General features: G+C 50.2%; 1 long non-coding RNA gene across 2 annotated transcripts; it reads right to left on the bottom strand.

The window, feature by feature from the left end:
* Positions 1-11433: 11433 nt before the first annotated feature.
* LOC147575608 (uncharacterized) lies at positions 11434-17100 on the bottom strand. 2 transcript variants are annotated; one of them, XR_015242553.1, is made up of 3 exons: positions 16742-17100; positions 14206-16067; positions 11434-12209 (listed from the first exon to the last, which is right to left on the bottom strand). It is a non-coding gene; the product is annotated as an uncharacterized LOC147575608 (long non-coding RNA). The 2 variants fall into 2 exon arrangements; XR_015242552.1 differs by having other exon boundaries at positions 11434-16067.
* Positions 17101-17327: the final 227 nt, after the last annotated feature.

Raw genomic sequence — 17327 nt, 5'->3', positions numbered from 1 at the left:
CATCCAGCCTATTGTCATTTGGGGGAGCTTCCAAACCTTTGGCCCCTCTGACACCCTGGGACATCGCTTAGGTGTCACACCCAGGGCTCCCCTCCTGATTTTTCCGGGCCAGATCCCAGCTGAACCCAGGACCCTGCCAGTGGGTGAACAAATACTTACATTGTGGTCCTGGATGCACCACTGCCTGTCTAGTCAGTTGCTCCTTCGGGAGCCCTTCACCCAGAGTCGCAGGGAGGGGGTGGTGAGAGACAGAGGAGAGAGATTTGGGGTTTATTCAATGCACTGCCTTCATGTTGGGTCGTGGCTAGTTGCTTCTTGGACTGGGGAGAGGGTATCCTCAACTCGTGCGCTGTGGGGACCCCACGTAAGCAAAAACACGCACATGCACCCAGAGCAGAACCAGAAGCTTCTGGAAAACCATCCTCCTAGCGCATCCAGGTGTTTGTTTACAGCTCATTAACTGCGTGATGGAAAGGCTGGGGTGGGGGCGAGGCAGGGAGATATTGACAGAAAATCAATCAGAAATGAAGATTAACGCTCCTGTGGGTCAATAGGGGAATGGGATTTGAGTTTGAAAAACAGGGACTGATGAGCCGAGGTTTCGTTCCCCCCGTTTGTCGCTGCGCAGAACTGGGCCCACCAGGATTCAGCCTGGCTGTGGGGAGGTGTGGCACACTCCCAGGGCTTCCGGGCTGGGGCTCGGGCTGGGGACCGCGGGCAGCCCCCCGTGTCTCCCCCTCCTGGCCTTGGGTGCTGGTCAGCAGGCGAAGGATGGAGGAGAGAGAGGGTTGGTTCACCTCGCCGCTACTGTGTGACTGATCACACTGGGCTCAGGACATGTGCCATGCGGGGGGCTTTCCCCTGAACACAGCTGGGTAGACCCCTCCCCGCCAACCCCTCTCATCACCCCCCTAACCTTTAAGGCGTGATTTCCTGTGGCGAGGCTGTGTTCCCAGCCTGGGGACAGCCTCTGCAGGTGCACCACACAGCCGGCCGCCCCCACATCTGGCTGCCTCCCTCCTGTACTGCCATTTCCGGCCACCTGTCCTGGGGTCCTTTTCTGCTCACCACCCTGCAGGACTCCTTGGGACTGAGAAGCAGAACGGAGCACGGCTACCTGTCTAAGACGGAGAGAAGGAGACACAAAGGGGGAACTCCCACATTTATATGCTGCACGTCCCGTCTCAAGGGGCTTTGCCCAGCGGATGTCAACTTGGTGCTAAGGGGCTTGTGTGTGGAGTCTGGGGTCGGTGGGGCTGACAACCTCTGGGACAGAACAATGTGTCACTACATCTCTCCGGCCTGGGAGGGACGCCTGTCCCTCGCCTTGAAGGTCTGTTCTGTCATGACAGTGGCGACCTGGGCCCACCCAAGCCTTTTGGGGATGCTCTCCTGCACTTCTCACTGACATTGGTGACTTGTCGCCACGGGCTCACAGGGCTGGAAGAGGTTTTAGATGCCCTACACCACGGCGTCCCTGCCTCGGCACAGCTGATGCTTGGGCTGGACCATTCTGGGCGTCCTGTGCGTGGCAGGACGTTTAGCAGCATCCTGGCCCCTACACACTAGATGCCAGAAGCACCTTCTTCTCTCCCCTGTTGTGACAATCAATAATGTCTCCAGACATTGTCAAATGTCCCCTGGGGAGCAAAGTCATTCCCGGCTGAGAACCACTGCTCTACACTAATCTCCTTTAACAAATGCACCAACTGATATCTAGAGATGGGCTGTGATCTGTGCAACATAATTCAGGGCAAAATAATGGAGTGGCCAAGTGCTCCAGTTCTGGAATGAGCCATACCTACGTGCAGATTCCATCTCTACTACTGATCAGGGCCGAGTAAACTCTACCTGCCTTGGCTTGTCTATCTATTAAATGGGGATATTGATATTACCGTCTTTGTGGTAACATTAAATAAATGATATTAAATAGGGTGATGCATATTAAATAGGTGCTCTGCACGTTGCCTGGTGCCTCGCCCAGGTGCAATCAACCGCGGTCAATGTCCGAATCGGAGATCCGTTCTGGACTCTTCCCCTGACTGAAAATAGGAAGACCCGAGGAAGGTTCCAGATGATGGCGTTCTGGGGACACACGGCAACTTTTCTTCCAGCCGGAAGGTGTCTCCGAAAAGCTAGGGAGGCTCTTTGATCCATAGCATCAGAAGCGACTAGAGAGCAGGGAAATTAAAAGTTTGTTAGCTGAAATAACAAAATCTCAAAATTGATGCACTGAATTGCAGAATGAGCGAGGATAAAGGAAGAATTGTTGAAAAATCAAGGCAAGAATTTCTCCAGGAAGGCAGTGCAAAAGCTAAGGAGACAGGAAACAGGAATGAAAAGTTCGCGAACACCGAGGATGCAGGAATAAAGAGTACCAAAAGGAGACAACAGAAATAATGGAGGAGAGGCAACGCTTAAGGAATCAATCGAAGGGAATTTTCCAGAACCAAAGAAAGATAAAACTCCTCAGACATAAAGGGCCCATTCACGTGGCCAGCAAAATTTTAAAACCCACCCGCATAGACCTATCACCGTGAGATTTTGGAACACGAAAGGTACAGGGAGGATCCCGAAAGCCTTCAGAAAGAAAAAACAATTCCGGGCACGGATGTTAGTTTCCTGTGACAAAGTATCACCAACTCGGTGGCTTCAAACAAGAGAAATATAATGACCACCCTTCTGGAGGCCGGAAGTCTGAAATCAGAAAGTTGGTACGGTTGGTTCCTTTTGGAGGCTCTGAGGGCGCGTCCGTTCCACGTCTGTCCCCTGGCCCTGGGGGCTCCCGCCACTGCCGGACTTTCACTGGCTCGCAGCCATGTCACTGCCATCTCTGCCTTCGCCCTCCCACGGCCTTCTTTCCTGGGCCTCTTTGTGTCCTCTCGTGTTACGAGGACACTACTGATCAGATTTAGGGCCCCCCCGCCCTGTAGGAGCTCACCTGGAGATCCTTAACTTAGTTATATCTGCCCAAAGAAGGTCACCCTCGAAACTGGGGCTGGGAGTCAGGACGCGGACGTGTCTTTTTGGGAGGACACGCTATTCGACCCACTACACATGGGCACGAGAGCTGGGTCGACGCCGTGCTCCTCATCAGCAAAATTGGATACAAAAAATATATATATATAATGGAGCATATTTTCAAAGCTCTGAGGGGAAATGGCTTCGAACATAAATTATCATTCAAGTGTGAGGGTAAAATGAAGCCGTACCGGACGAGTGCAGACTCAGAACATTTACCAGCCTTCCAATTCCCCTTTGGAAGAATTAATGTATTGGGGCTAGAGCGCGAGATGCCTTCTTTCCCCATCACCTCCCCTGCCAACAAAGAAAAAAGTAGCCCCAAATTGCCTGGCGTTAATATATTTCTTTAAGTATATTTTGATTTATATTGCTCGGCAAACTGGGACATTTGTACAGAAAAGAGGTATTACTGGGGCAGTAATGCAAAAGAGCAGTGTGCCCCCGGGTCTGTCTCTGCACCCTAAATTCACACTCCCCGAAGCTACCGCCGTGAACCCTTTCGGCTGCCTCTTGTGCCCTTTACTTCCGTATTTCTCCGTTTACTTCCGTATTTCTCGGTTTCCGGTATATGTCGCTATTTATTCGTTTCTCAGTTTCAAGAGTTATCTACTGACTCTCAGCTGTGGAAAGTGAGATTTGAGTTCACTCGTGGGCTTAACGTGTCCGTTTCCTCCCTGGCAAACACACGTATCTGTCCCTCCCCCACCAAGGAAACTCCAGCATAAGTTTTGGTGAAAGTCGCTTCTGCGTCACCATATAAATACTACTCACAGCTAAACTGTGTGGTGGGTTACGATTATAATTCTTTCTTTCTCCCCCCTGGATTAGTACGTGGTTTCTCTTTTTATTTGCTTATTTTGTATACCTGTGAGCACAGAATTGCTAATCCACTCCCCAGTTGTCCTACAGACCTGAAGATCTCTTCTCGTTACGTTCAGACGTGTCAACTATTCCGTCAGCTATTTTCGTGGGGTTTTTCTTCACCTCTTTTCTTGCTTGGGTTCCTGTTAGCTGCCAGTGTAGCTGTAGATATTCTGATTCCGAATCATTGGAATGTGACCTTTTTAAAAAAATGTTTGTTTGGTTTTGAGAGAGACTGAGAGAGAGAGTGCAAGCAGGGGAGGGTCAGAGAGAGGGGGCGCAGAGGACCTGAAGTGGGCACCGCGCTGATAGCAGGGAGCCTGATGTGACGCTCAAACTCACCAAGTGTGAGATTGTGACCTGAATTGTGATTGAGATTGAAGTCGGATGCTCAACTGACTGAGCCACCCGGGCGCCCCTGGAATGTGACCTTTTATTTTTAATGTGATTTTTGTTCTATTCTTCCGAAGCTTTTAGGACCTTCTATTGATTCCTGCTATTCTTAAATTTCACTGTAATGTGCCCTAATGTAGGCACGTCTCCATCCAGTTAAAAAAACAAAAACCCTCCTTTCTTAGCCTCCTTTACAGCTCGACATAGCATATAAATATAGGTAGGATTATTGTGTTCTGGGAAGTCTCCTTCAAAGGATGGGAAGCTCTTCTTTTTCTGCCTTCTTCCTTCCTGCTATTTTGGATATGTAATGGCTGGAGTCCCAGCAGCCATATTGACACATGAGGTGGCTCTGGGAACAGAAACCGTGTTCTATGAAACAACAAGGCCGATGTCCAAGTACCTGATACCACGTAGTGACCACACTAGACCTGCACCGATTCCCTCTGGGCTTTCTTTTACTTGAGGAAAAAAAAAATACATTTTGATGTTTTCAAGCTACTATTCTGTGGGCTTTTTTGTTAAACAAAGCCAAACCTATTCCTAACGTTAACATGAACAAAATATTACATTTTCCTTCGCAAAGTAACTCTTAAAACACTTTCAAATAACTCTCAATGCCTGTGGGATAAAAGCATGTTCATTCCTCCCCCCCCCCAATCTATTTGAATAAAGTTGAGACGGATTCTATACAACTGACTGTCTCACATGCAACCGAGTACCAAATAATGCATCTACAAGGAAGACGCAGTAAAGTGAAGAGAAATTAGTACAGCCTGTTGTTTATTGTAAAAATATAGGAAAAGCAAAAAGCAGAACAAAAATCTTAGGCACTATCAGGAATCAAGATAGGAAGTAGCCGGGCAGAGGTGGGGAGGGAGGGATAGGCAGGTGGTTTGTTTTCAGTTTGAGCTTCGGGTGACTCTAGCTATTGATTGTTTGTAGATGTCGTTATGGCAGGTACAAGGGATTACTCACGAAATTTTAAGCATAAACCCTAGAAAAGTAGAAATCTAGGGTATGGTCTCTATATACTAGAAAACTGGATTCAAATGAAAACAGCTCAAACAAATTAGCAAAAGGCAGAAAAGTGGGTAAAAACTGAACTGGAAAGCTTGACAAATAGGATAGACAGATGCACATGCACGGCATCGTCAGAATAACTACACGTATCAGTAATCGCGATCCTTGTGAATGAGTTTCATTCTTCTCAATCTGGGCTTTTTAAATCCAGTTTCATGAAGTTTCCAGCAAGATACACATACAAAGCTAATAGAAAAGTTGAAAATCAAAGGAAAGATGTAAAGATATGTATATCAGGGAAGGTTAATGAAACAAGACACAGGAAGAACAGTATTCGTAACAAATAAAATAAAGGGGAATCGTTTATGTTGAAAGGAACTTCCTGTTCAGATGATATATAACAATCATAAACCATTATGCACATAATAAAAAACTTGAAAAATATATAAAGCAAAAATTGATAGCAATTCCTTGGAGAAACAGATAAAGACAGCATCAGATCAGAGGCTCTAACTTAGCTCTTTGCAGACCAACAGGATAACTAGGTAAGGATATAAAGGCTACAAATAACATGGTTAACAAGGGTCATGACATCAAAATGTGTGATATATGCTGAACCAATAGAGAACACCAACCCCTTTCAAACATATCTGGACCATTCACGCAATTGCCCATGTGTTAGGTCACAAATAAAATATCAATATCTTTCTAAAGATCACTATCTTTCCTAAATGTCACATTCAGTGACCATAATGCAATAAAATGAGAAATCATCAGCAAAATGATCGCAGAAAGAAAATCTGTGCTCCTCTCATTTAAATAACTTAGTCCTCTAAATAATTATCAAATTGAAGGGTCGATCACAAAGGAAATTGCATTATTAGAACAAATACAAGAACGCAGTATATTAAAATATACGGAGTATGGGCATTCGGAAGGTAATTTACAGCCTTAGATCCATTAATGACAAGACACCAAGTCTGAAAATAAGTGGACCTCAACCCAAGAAATTAGATAAACAATACAAGACCAAAGCCAGTAAACAGAAGGAATTCATAAAGATGAAAACTCAAACGAATTTAAGAGAAAACAAAAAGAGTTAATTCATAAGACCAAAAGCTTTTTGTCTTTTTTAAAGGCCACTATAATAGACAATCCTTTGCCAAGATGGATGAAAAACGACAAAGATTGATATAAATAAGCAACAGCAAGAACGAAAAATGGACCTCGTCGCAACAAAAGGAAAATGGAAGAATAAAAATGATGACTTTGGAAAAAACATTCACGTTAAGATTTCCACTCCCATCTTCAGCTTTTCGTGTCTGCAAGGACACAATAAATATATTTAGAAAGCGACGACTTCGTTAGTAATATTTAATGGTCCACTTTAATGTTCCCACCTTGTGCGTATTTAGATTTATAAAGGATATCGTTGGGTTTTGTACTTATTTCAAAGTTCTCATTCCTTTTTTCAAAGCGCTGCCCCTCCCCCAAGTTCGCATCCTTCCTGGAAATGTCACCTGTCACCTCGCACCTCTTAGGTTGGGCCTCTTCTGGTCCCAGCCACTTCTTAAGGGCCTCGAACCTAGGGGTCTGTTGGGTGGTGTATTCAGGCCGGACTCTCGCCTGTAAGGGACGGAGCACTGACTCAGGAACAAAAGGCCTCTGTCAGGCCACTTCCGGGTTGGATTGGGAACGATATTCGCCTGGGTGCCGGGAGAAGCGATCCCCTGTCTCCCTGCACCTGTTTCTGTCTGCGGGTCCTCCCCAGTCTTCTCCCTCTGCCTCCCTTGCTTAATTCCAGCCATGATTGTCCCTACTGAGCCCTGCGAGAGGGTGGGTGAGCTCTGAACCTCTCAGAATGTGAGTACCATGTCAGGAGGCAATGAGGGTGCCAAAAGTCCTGCCGTGTCTTCTGAGACTGAGAATCCTTGGGGTAGGAGGAAGCCAGTGGCCTCTCAGCATCGAACTGGCTTTTGGGCAGAGTCTCCAGGACCCTGGATATGGCGGCTGCGTCCTCCATTTTTAGAAATGTGGAAACTGTGCAGGCTGCCACAGGGCCTCTGAGGACACCTCCCTGTGGCTAGGACCCCAGGACAGGCGGCTGTCACCTAAGGCCTCACTTCTCTGAAATAAATCCAGGCCTTACACTTCACTTAGCCAAATGCTGTGTCCCTAACTGATCACTGTTATCAGTATCCTGTCTCATAGGGTTTGAGGTTGTCTACACTGTGGGTCAGTGTTTGACAAGCACTGTGCTAGATGCAGAGACAAAAAAGATTAGTCCTTGACCTTGAACCTTCCAGTCTGTTATGGACTGAATGTTTGTGGCCCACCCCACCCCTCCTCGCCCCCCCCCCCAAATTTGTACGTTGAAATCCTACCTAACCGTCAGTGTGATGCTATCAGGAGGCAGGGCCTTTGGTAGGTGATCAGGTCATAAGGACAGAGCCCTCAGGAATGAGACCAGTGATCTTCCAAGGAGAGACACGAGACCTTGCCCTCCGTCTCTCTGCTCTGGCCATGTGAGAACACAATGTGAAGACAACCATCTCTCGCTCTCCCTCTCTCTCTCTCTCTCTCTTCCTCTCGAGGAAGCGGGCCTTCACCAGATTCCGGGTCTGTTGGCACTTTGATCTTGGACTTCCCGGCCCCTAGAACTATGAGAAATAAATGTCTGTGGTCTAAGCCGCCCACCCCATCTATAGGGTTTTGTTATAACCCCCCAGACTTCCTAGGACACCCACGTCAATGATAACGCCGAGGGTTCTAAAAGAAAGGAAGCCAGACGAAGGACACCCCCTCGCTGGGGTGGGGAGGGCCAGAACAGGCAACACATCCACCTCGTTCACAAAGCTGAATATGTTTGTCTACGTTTGTTGATTTGTGCCCCACATCATTCCAGAAAGGTCTCGAAGGTGAAGAAGCCCTTGGCTTTACGCCCACAGTCCTGCTGCCAAGCATGAGAGCCTGGCGCGTCGAGTCCCTCAACAGATACGGTCGAATGGTGCCCGAACGCTCCTGTCCTGTTCTCTTTCTTCTGCATTGCAAGCCTGTCCTCCTGTCCCCTCCCCTCCCGGGTTCCGTGGATTTAAGCTTCCTCCCCGCCAAGCGGATGGCTCTCCTGGTGCATGTTAACACCTCCAAGCGGAGCCACCGGCCTCGCATCTAAAGCAGGTGGATGTTTCGTGTAAATGTTATTCCAGAACACATTTTTGGGATCTTCAGAAATCCTTGCACACCTCTCAGCTTCGAGAGCTTAGATTGAAGGTGCGAGAGAAGCAATGTGTGGATGGCATTTAGAGTAAATTATTAACGCTAAGAACCTCTTTATTAGACAGTCGTACACAAAGGAATTTTATTTCAGATTCTCTGACACATGACAAATGGCTGCTTCAGGTGAGAGGTAAACGGCGTCCTCTGGCAAGCGGCACCGAGGGCTGTATCGGCTGGGGGAAGCAAATCCAATTTGCTTTTCAACGCCATTTACAGCCTGTTTCTTTCATCCTAACAACCCGCGGTATCGAAGCCGAGAAGGTAGAAGTTTTGACGTTAGGAAACTTTCCCCAGACTCTGTCTAGCCAAGGGGGTCTCGTCTTCCGCAGCCCAGGCTGGGGCCACGTCAGGTGCACGGGCATAGAACAGCCCCGTTTCTCATGCATCGTCTTTCTCTCTGATGTGCCAGGGGTTTGCGGAATAAACGACTTTGCCAGCCAGTGAGCGGAACATAAAATCCGCCGAATTACATCCTACTTAGGAGTTTCCAAAAGGCGGCTTTGGAACAAATTCCCAGGGATCAGTAGGATAGGCAGTAGTGTAGCTAATATGTGTATACACACATAGTGGACAAAGCCTGTCTTCTAACTGTTTAAACAGGCAGGGGTGGAAGGAGGACTGGAATTCATAGTCAACAGCCCATTGTTCTGCTGGCACTCTTCTCTTCAACCCCGCCACCCTCGCTGGGCAATCAGTAGTGGATGCTAGTTGCCAGTTCCCCGGTCAGGTGAGGGGTGGCGTGGTTGAGGGAAGCCATATTGGATGGTGGGCTTTGTGGGCAGACTGGATAGGGAGTCGGAGCTGGTGGCGCCGAGGCAAGGCTGGGAGCAACACCAGAGGGGCAAGGACCCGGAAAATGGCAGTCGCGACGCAGGCAGGGGCTCTGCAGCCCAGGAGGGTGGAGGGGGTCGGTGAACACACAGCAGTGGGAGGTCACGGGGTTCCTCCCGGTGGTGTGGTTTTGGTGGGCAGTCAAGGGTGTGAGGGTGATGGGTGCGGGTGGAGGTGAGTGTCAGAGAGGGAGATGAATAGAACAGAGACTTGGGGACAACGTGAGGCACGTGTCAAAAAGCCAGGAGGCACTCGGATTCCTCAAGTCAGGGAACGGCTCTAGGACTAGGCAGGCAGTCCCGACAACTGCCGGGACATAGCATGGACAGGACAACCAGACAAGGGGATCCTGTCCAGCTCAGCCCCCAAAGCACAGCCTGGATTCCGTCACTGGCCAAGAGTCACTCTGAGGTTAATTGGCCTGGGCTGTGCAAGTGGGAGCAGGTTTAACAGTAAAGAGTCAACGGCGTGTGAGTGGTGACCGTGGGGTTGGTCGTCACGGGGGAGGGAACAGAAATGGACAGAGATCCAGTGCCCCAGCATCGGGGAGAATGGAGGTGATGTGCTGGGAGTGTGTGTCTTGCCACCCTAATGCAATCGTGGAATTAGGAGGGCTTGTCACTGTGGTTGCCATAAAATACCCCTTCCCAGTTTCTCCAAGGCTGTCGAGTAAATACTCTGGGATTGGCGGATTGGCCATGACCCTGCGGTGTGCCTCGGGAGAGAAGTTAGCAGGCAGCAGAGGTGGCATGGTCTTTGTAGCACGGGCTCAGCAGTGGCCCTTGGCCCTACTTCCTGAGCTGCCTTCTGTGTCTCTCTTGGTTTCTCTGGCTAAAGAGTCGACCTGGATTAGGGTCTGCCTCTCTACCTCTGGCTAACCAACTGCCCCTCACTTCCCAAAGCTGCTCTCACCCAGGACGGGGACTTTGGTTCTCTGTCCTCCGTCTCCAAGGCAAGAGGCTGGCTCCTGGTTCCCAGCAGCCCAGCCTGTGCTGGAGACCCTTTCCCTACTTGCTTGGGGTGGGAGATCAGTTGGCTGGAGACAAGGGAAGTGGAGACAGAGGTGAAGCATCCACAGGAGGAAGACCAGGAGGGAGGGCATTTGCGGTTGTCTTTTGCCTCTCCCGTCAAATGGAAATGAGGACACCCGAATCCTAGTCCCAGCTCTGCTAACTCTTCCGTTCCATCCCACCCATTCTGTTCCACCCATTCTATTGCATCCCATCCGTTGGATTCCATCCCATTTGATGGGCACCTACTATGTGCCGGGCAGCGTCCTAGGTGCTGGAGAGACAAAACTGACACGGTGCCTGCTCTCCGGGAGGTCATATTTCTGTGGAGGAGACAGACGGTAAATGACATCCTGCCGTTAGACAAGGGGAGCGGACAGACACGGGTCTAGGGATGAATCCTGGATCACTCGCTAACGTTGGGGAAATCCTGCAGCTTCGCGGGGCCTGATGTCCTCGTCTGTCGACTTGGAGGTTCAACCAGAACAATCCTGAATATCCCTTCCCAGCTCTGACATTTCTATCTTTTCAAATTTCCTTTTCTTTCATCTGCCTATTTACTTACTTCTTTCTGCCTCCACTCGCGTCCAAAATAATTTGAGGCTATTGTCCGTCCCCAACATTCTTTCCCTCCAGGGGACGCAGCGTCTCCTAGTTTTCGGTGGGACTCGCGTTTGGCCAAAGCAGAAACGAGAGCTGCCCGTCCTCAGCGCCCTCTCGTCCGGGGCCACTCTCGCCCCTTCACCAGCGTCCGCGGTGCGTTTCTGCTCAGCAGGGAACCACTGAATATCTGTGCTTGTCCACACCATTGCTGTTTCCTGCCTGCCGCCAGCTGGCTCCTCAGGTTCTAACTCAGCTCTGACCTTCCTCGGCCTTTGACCTTGTCCATCCAGATGGACTTGGCCCTTAGGCACGGACCCGTCCTCGGTTCACCTTTGTGGCCCGTGCACACGCAGATATCTACTCTTATAATGACAACGAACCCGCTCATTGGAGATAATAATAAGAATATTGGGGATGATAGTAATATCGGAGTGTATAATAACAGCAATATTGGAGAATACAATACAGTATAACATGATTTTACAGTGCAAAGTCCTCTACACAGATTCAGTGGGGGACAGCGATTCACCGGAAGCCTAGGGTGTGCTGACACGTGATAAGCACGGGGTGGGCAGAGGTGGGATCCGGGGAGCTGGCCGGGCACAGAAGCGGCACTGGGAGACGTGTGGTGGGAGCTGGGATCAAGGGTTATGAGGAACTGGGTAAGACTTCAGGGGCTACAGCTGTAGGCCCAGCACAGCCCGTGTCACCTGTGTGTCGGATGCCTCAGCCACGAAGCACTCCTGGTGGCCTTGTTTCCTCCCGGTTCCGTCCAGTAAATAGTTACCGCTGTCTATGTGGCATCCATCTGACGAAGGCACTGGAGCTCTCGTGGCTGCCGCCTCTCCCAGACTCTCAGCACAGGGTCCGGAGATCTCTGGAATCTCGACGCGTGGCCACCCAGTGTGGACGTGTATTGGAGAAACGTACTGAGCACCCAGAGCTCGGCAGGGAGCGGGTGAGAGCCTCGTCTCATCCCTTAAGGCTCCCACGCCATTCCGGTGGCCGTGGTGGCTGCAGGTTGGGCTTCCTCACCTACGTCTGTCCCTCTGCAGCCTCCTGTCCTGGGGTGGCTCGGACCCGGTCACATAAGCTCTGGTCTTAGGTGATTCGAGGTGGGGCGCTGGCCCTCCACAAAGGATAAAAGACACCGGGGACAAACCGATCACTCCTGCAGACCTGACCTGCCTAGGGGGTGGGTTGAAAGAGATTCAGTGTGGCTGTTTCTATCTCCGGCACTTCCTCCTTCCAGAAGCCACCTCTGCTTACAGACCAATCCCTAATTTCAAGCCTACCCAGCATTCCCTTTGACTTCTTTTAATTAAGAGATATTTGCGTGATGGCTTCAAGTGGCCCCTTTATCTGGATGACTAGTTCTCAGAGGGGTGATACCACACTCTCTTTTCCTTCCTGATTCTTACCAGTTACCCCAACACTATTCATAATCACACCAAAATATTATAATTACCCAAACACTATTATTATAATAGAAGACTTCTCCAAGGCGGGGGGGGGGGGGGGGGGCGGGAATCAACGTCCCGCCCGCCACCCAGTTATTACAAAGCACTTTGATTTTTCTTGATCGCCGTTTAATTTTTGTCCTTAGTCATGCTTACCTCGTAGAGTTATTGTAGTGGAATCATGTTTTATGTCCTTATGTTCTTCTCCTTAAACTTCAAAGTACTTTCAAATGTTCTGGCAGGAGCATTTTTCCACGTTTCTACCTGCTGCTCGCCCCTGGACCTCCCTCCATAGTTCCCTCTGCCAACAGCACCCGGCAGGCACCCTTGGCCAGAGGAAGCCCAGACAGTTCTGGGGCTGAGGCAGGCAGCTTCTAGAAATCATTTAGCAAGTTCTTGGAAGAAGCAGGCACAAGGGCTGCCCAGGGCCTCCCCTCTCTGTCCCTCCCTTTCTGTCTCCCTTCCCCATCTCCCCCCACCCCCAAGCTGCTGTTTGGTTAAACATGTTTCTGCTTCGGTTGTTTTCTTCCCACATGCTAAGGCTTGGGGAATAACTACATTGCAAACTATCGAGCAGAGGCTGAAATCCACGCATTACATCCTGCTTAGGAGTTTCCAAAGGCGGCTTTGTGATGGATTCCCAGGGATAAGTAAGATCAAAAATACACCGGGTAATGTTTGTGTACACACAGAGTGAGCAAAGCCTTCCAGACTTGTTAACAGAGGAAGGTGGGAGGGGTGGGAGGGGAATGTGTTTTATGGGCTGGGGCTCCCATAACCCACCCAGCCCAGCCCAGGGTGGGCGGGGGAAGCTGCTCTGGGACAGAGCCGCTGGCCCTGCGCTGCCCTGGGGACACATCATCTCCTGACCTGGTTTGGGCATTGGGTGGTATCGTTTCTTAGAAGCCCTTGGCCATGTTATTGAAACATGGGCTGTCCAGGGTGCTGACGGGTACGGGGCCTTGTCCCTAAGGGGACCTCTGTGGTGCGGGGCCTGAGATTAAAGTCTGACTAAGGTGCTGCTTTGGCAGCTGGTGAAATTGGGAGGACCCCAAAGCATCTAAACTAATGTTCCCTTCCTCACCCTGCTTCCATCGATAAGGGTCCCCGACCACACCACTGTCCTTATCCCCGGGCCAATTCTGGTCATGTTCATCCCTGAATGATTCAAACAAGCGGGTCACACCTTCCCTCAGGAACCAGGGGGCATCTCGCCCTCTTCCCACTACAAAGCCTGCCCTCCACAGCCCCTGTTGTTCCCTCTGTTCCCGAGGGCATCCCCCCAGGTGGCTCTGCTCAGCGTGAGACATCCTCGCTCTCGGGATTTGAGCATCTGTGACCAAGGGACTGCTTGCTCTCCATTTCACCTGTCCGGTGTTGGGTGTCGTGTGTCCCATTGTCCCTATCATCCTAGGGCGGGAATCCTTCCCTCGTCCGCACGGGGAGCAAGAGATGATGAAAACAACCCCAGAAACACCGAGTGTGGGCGGGGTTCAGAGTCTGCCTGTGCAAGGTGTGACCTCAGGTAGGCACTAAGACCTTTGGGCCTCGTATCCTCACCTGCCCACTGGGACTGATTTCTGCCCTTCCTTGTGGCATTGCCAATGCACAGGGTGATGGCCCCACCGCTGTTCTGACAGGGGCTGGGGCGGGGGACAGGAGGCATGAAGAGCTCTGCAAAATGACGGGCACTTGTATGCATCAAGTATTATCGCTATCATTACCGTTGCACGATTGGATTCCCGTCTCTTGAAGCACATTCGCTTTATTTTCATTGTTTATCTTTTTCCATTGGAAGCAGCCAGAGACATTTTGTGTGTAAGTTTCTCCGTCAAGCCTCCCAGCTTCTCCATCGAGGAGTCGATGATCTGTAAACAAACGCCTCCATGCACGGGGGAGGGTCCCCCCCCCCCATTTAAAGGCACCTTAGGGGGAACCTTTTTACGATGAGAATTATTACCCTGTAACGTCTCTCTTTGTGAATTTGGAGTTTTGCTTAGCAAGTTTACTTTAAAATGAAGACCATGTGTCCTGTGAAACAGACCAGGAGCAGGTGGATGGGACTCTTCCCCCTTCTGGGAGATGGCCCCCTGGCCACAGACACAGCCAGGCGGGGCTTGCCTCTGTTAGGAAGTTTGCTTTTAAGAACTCAGTGGCTAATGAAAGGTGATGCTGGGGAGGAGGTGTGATGGGTTAGAAAGAGCCCCAGAAGCAGTCATGAAGGACCCCGCTTCCAGGAAGTCTTCTCTGATTAATCTTACCTTCGGCCTGATGGCTCCGTCGCCTTTTCGTTTTAATCCCTACCCCGCTCTCCCTCATTTCTTTCCTCTGCCTGCAGTTCAGGCCCCCTTACTCCCTTGCCTGCCCCTCTCGGCTGCTGCTTCTTTCTACAGCACCACCTTCCCTTGGGGGCCCTCCTTTCTCCCTCTCCCCCCGTCACGCCTGCTTCTCCCACGCCCTCTGCTTCTTCCTCCCCCCACCCCCGTTCCACCCTGAACCCCTCGATCTGTGTCACGGAATCGGAAAGGCAGGCTCCGTGGCCTCCCCTGCCGCAGCCTCCCTCGAGCGCCACCACGCGGAATTGCCTGCGGTCCTGTCCCATTTTGCCCTTCTGTGGTCAGGATTTGCACAAATGAACCCGGGGTCCCAGCCTGGGGGCCCGGGGCACTGAGATCTGGAGTGTCAGCCTCCAGCCCGGCCCAGCTGCCCCCCTGGAAACAAGCTGCTGTCTTGCCCAAATGACAAAAATAAAAGAAATAACGGGGCAGGGGCCTGCGCGGGCAGGCCCGGCGGTACCGAGTGAGACTTCCCACCAGCCTGCTCACCAGCTCCTGCAAGCTGGGCTAATTAGAGGGGCCCTGCAGTCCCCGTGGTAATTTGCTTAAATGGAAGAAGTTGATTTCCTCTCCTCTTTCTGTTCTCAGGAATTCCAGTTTTAGGCTCTGGCAGTCTCTAACCACCACTCCCCCTGGCCCTCTGGGGACGTGTTTGCTATGGAAATATGCAATTAATATTGCAGCGATCATAATTGCTAATTATTAAAACAATGCCACCCCCTTTTCCTGGCCTAGTTTCATGTTTAAAACCATTTAAATAACAGGGAGGAAGAAAAAAAAAAAAAGGGAGGAAAGTTAAACACCAGTGCTGAACTTGTGCAGAAGCCAAATGAGAGGGTCCCTGGGCAAGCCGGGCACTTGTCCAGGCATCTGGAAGGACAGGGCTCTCCCAAGCCCAGCATTTAGACTCCCTTGGAGCCATGTGCTAGATAAAGTGAGGTACACACTGCACTTTGATCACGGGAATCCCACTTTTGCAGTGACACGGGGCTATTTTCTCTTTGTTCTGACTGATGCCCAGACCATGGCATGACTCAGTGCCCCGTCTCCCGCCCGAAATTTCCCCCAGCTCACTTCCTTAGAGCCAGGGCAAGTCTTGCCTGGGAAGAAACAATTCAGTGGACTCACTGTGTGGTTACTCCAATCGTAGAGCGGAGAAGGGTGTTTCCAACGCATAACTACAGAACCATCGTTTCTATTGGTTCGTTCAACAGGACTTTATCGCTAACAACCGCTGCTTGGTCGCCGCCCTAAGGCATGACGGGATGACGTCAGTCCAGAGCAGAAGGCTTTCAGTGCTCTTCTCCCGCCCTCCACCCCACCTCTCGGGGCTAGCCCTAATCCTTAAGTGTGGCATCCCAGGGCTCTGTGATCCAGGCTCCTTCCTTTTGTCCAGCCACCTCTAACTCGACTCCCCACCCCAGCCAGGCTGGCCGTTCCCCAAATGGAACACTTCTGCATTTCCACGTCACGTCCGTCTCAGCTTTACTCAGCAAAATTCGATGTCATCCTTAAAGATGTGCCTTAAATCTCTCTCTTTTCCAAAGCACCTTCTTTACAGAGACTCTCCTGTCCTCTGAACTCCCTGGCAAATATTTTGTCCCTCATGGGCCCTCGCTGCACACCTTTTTTTTTTTTTTAACCTGGGCCATTTCCAGATGTATCTTCCAGTTCTGACTCAATCCTAAGCTTCTTGAGGATGTGGATTTGTACTCCCTGACCTTAGTGAGGTCTGCTTCTCCAGAGCCTAACCTTATGCTTTGCATACAGGAGGGGTTCAATAACGACGAAGGCGGAAAATGGTAAAATTCAGGAGGGTTGCAAAGAAAGAAATGGTCATGGTCACTGTGTTACTTTCCTGGGGCCGCTGTAACAAAGCACCATTAATTGAGTAACTCGAAACAATAGACATTTGTTTTCTCACCGTTCTGGAGGCTGGATGTCCAAAATCAAGGTCGGGCCGTGCTCCCTCGGAAATCTCCATCCTCCCTTCTTCTTCCCGCTTCTGGTGACTGCTGGCAGTCCCTGGTGCTCCTAGTCACATAGATGGCCACTCCGATCTGTCTTCTATCACATGGCCTTCTGCCCGTGTGCATCTCTGTGTCCAAATTTTTCCTTTTCTTGTAAGGACACAAATGACCTCATCTTAGTTTGATTACATCTGCAAGGACTCTATTTCCAAGCAAAGTCACATTCTCAGGTTCCAGTGCACACGATTTTTGGGAGACACTCTGTCACCAACAGGATAATGGACATGGATATGAGGTCTTCATGCCTTTAAAGCCCGAGTATCTTGGAAAATGTGGGGTTGGAGACAAAGAACGGAAAGATTACGTGTGCTTTTTGTCATGTGGCCGGTGGAACAGTCATCCAGAAGCAGGAGGTCCGGCAGGATGGGACTGAATGGGGATAATAAATCAACCGTTATCAGTTGGTTATCAATTAACTAGAGGGATGAGCAGAATCTAAGCTTTGGACTTCATTCAATAAAACTTTTTTTCTTTTTTAAA

This window comes from Puma concolor, chromosome D3, assembly GCF_028749965.1.
Source record: "Puma concolor isolate L17-30 chromosome D3, mPumCon1.1.hap2, whole genome shotgun sequence".
NCBI classification, from domain to species: Eukaryota; Metazoa; Chordata; class Mammalia; order Carnivora; family Felidae; genus Puma; species Puma concolor.
Note: the sequence above shows the minus strand (reverse complement) of the source record. Positions and strands in the feature narration are given on the sequence as shown.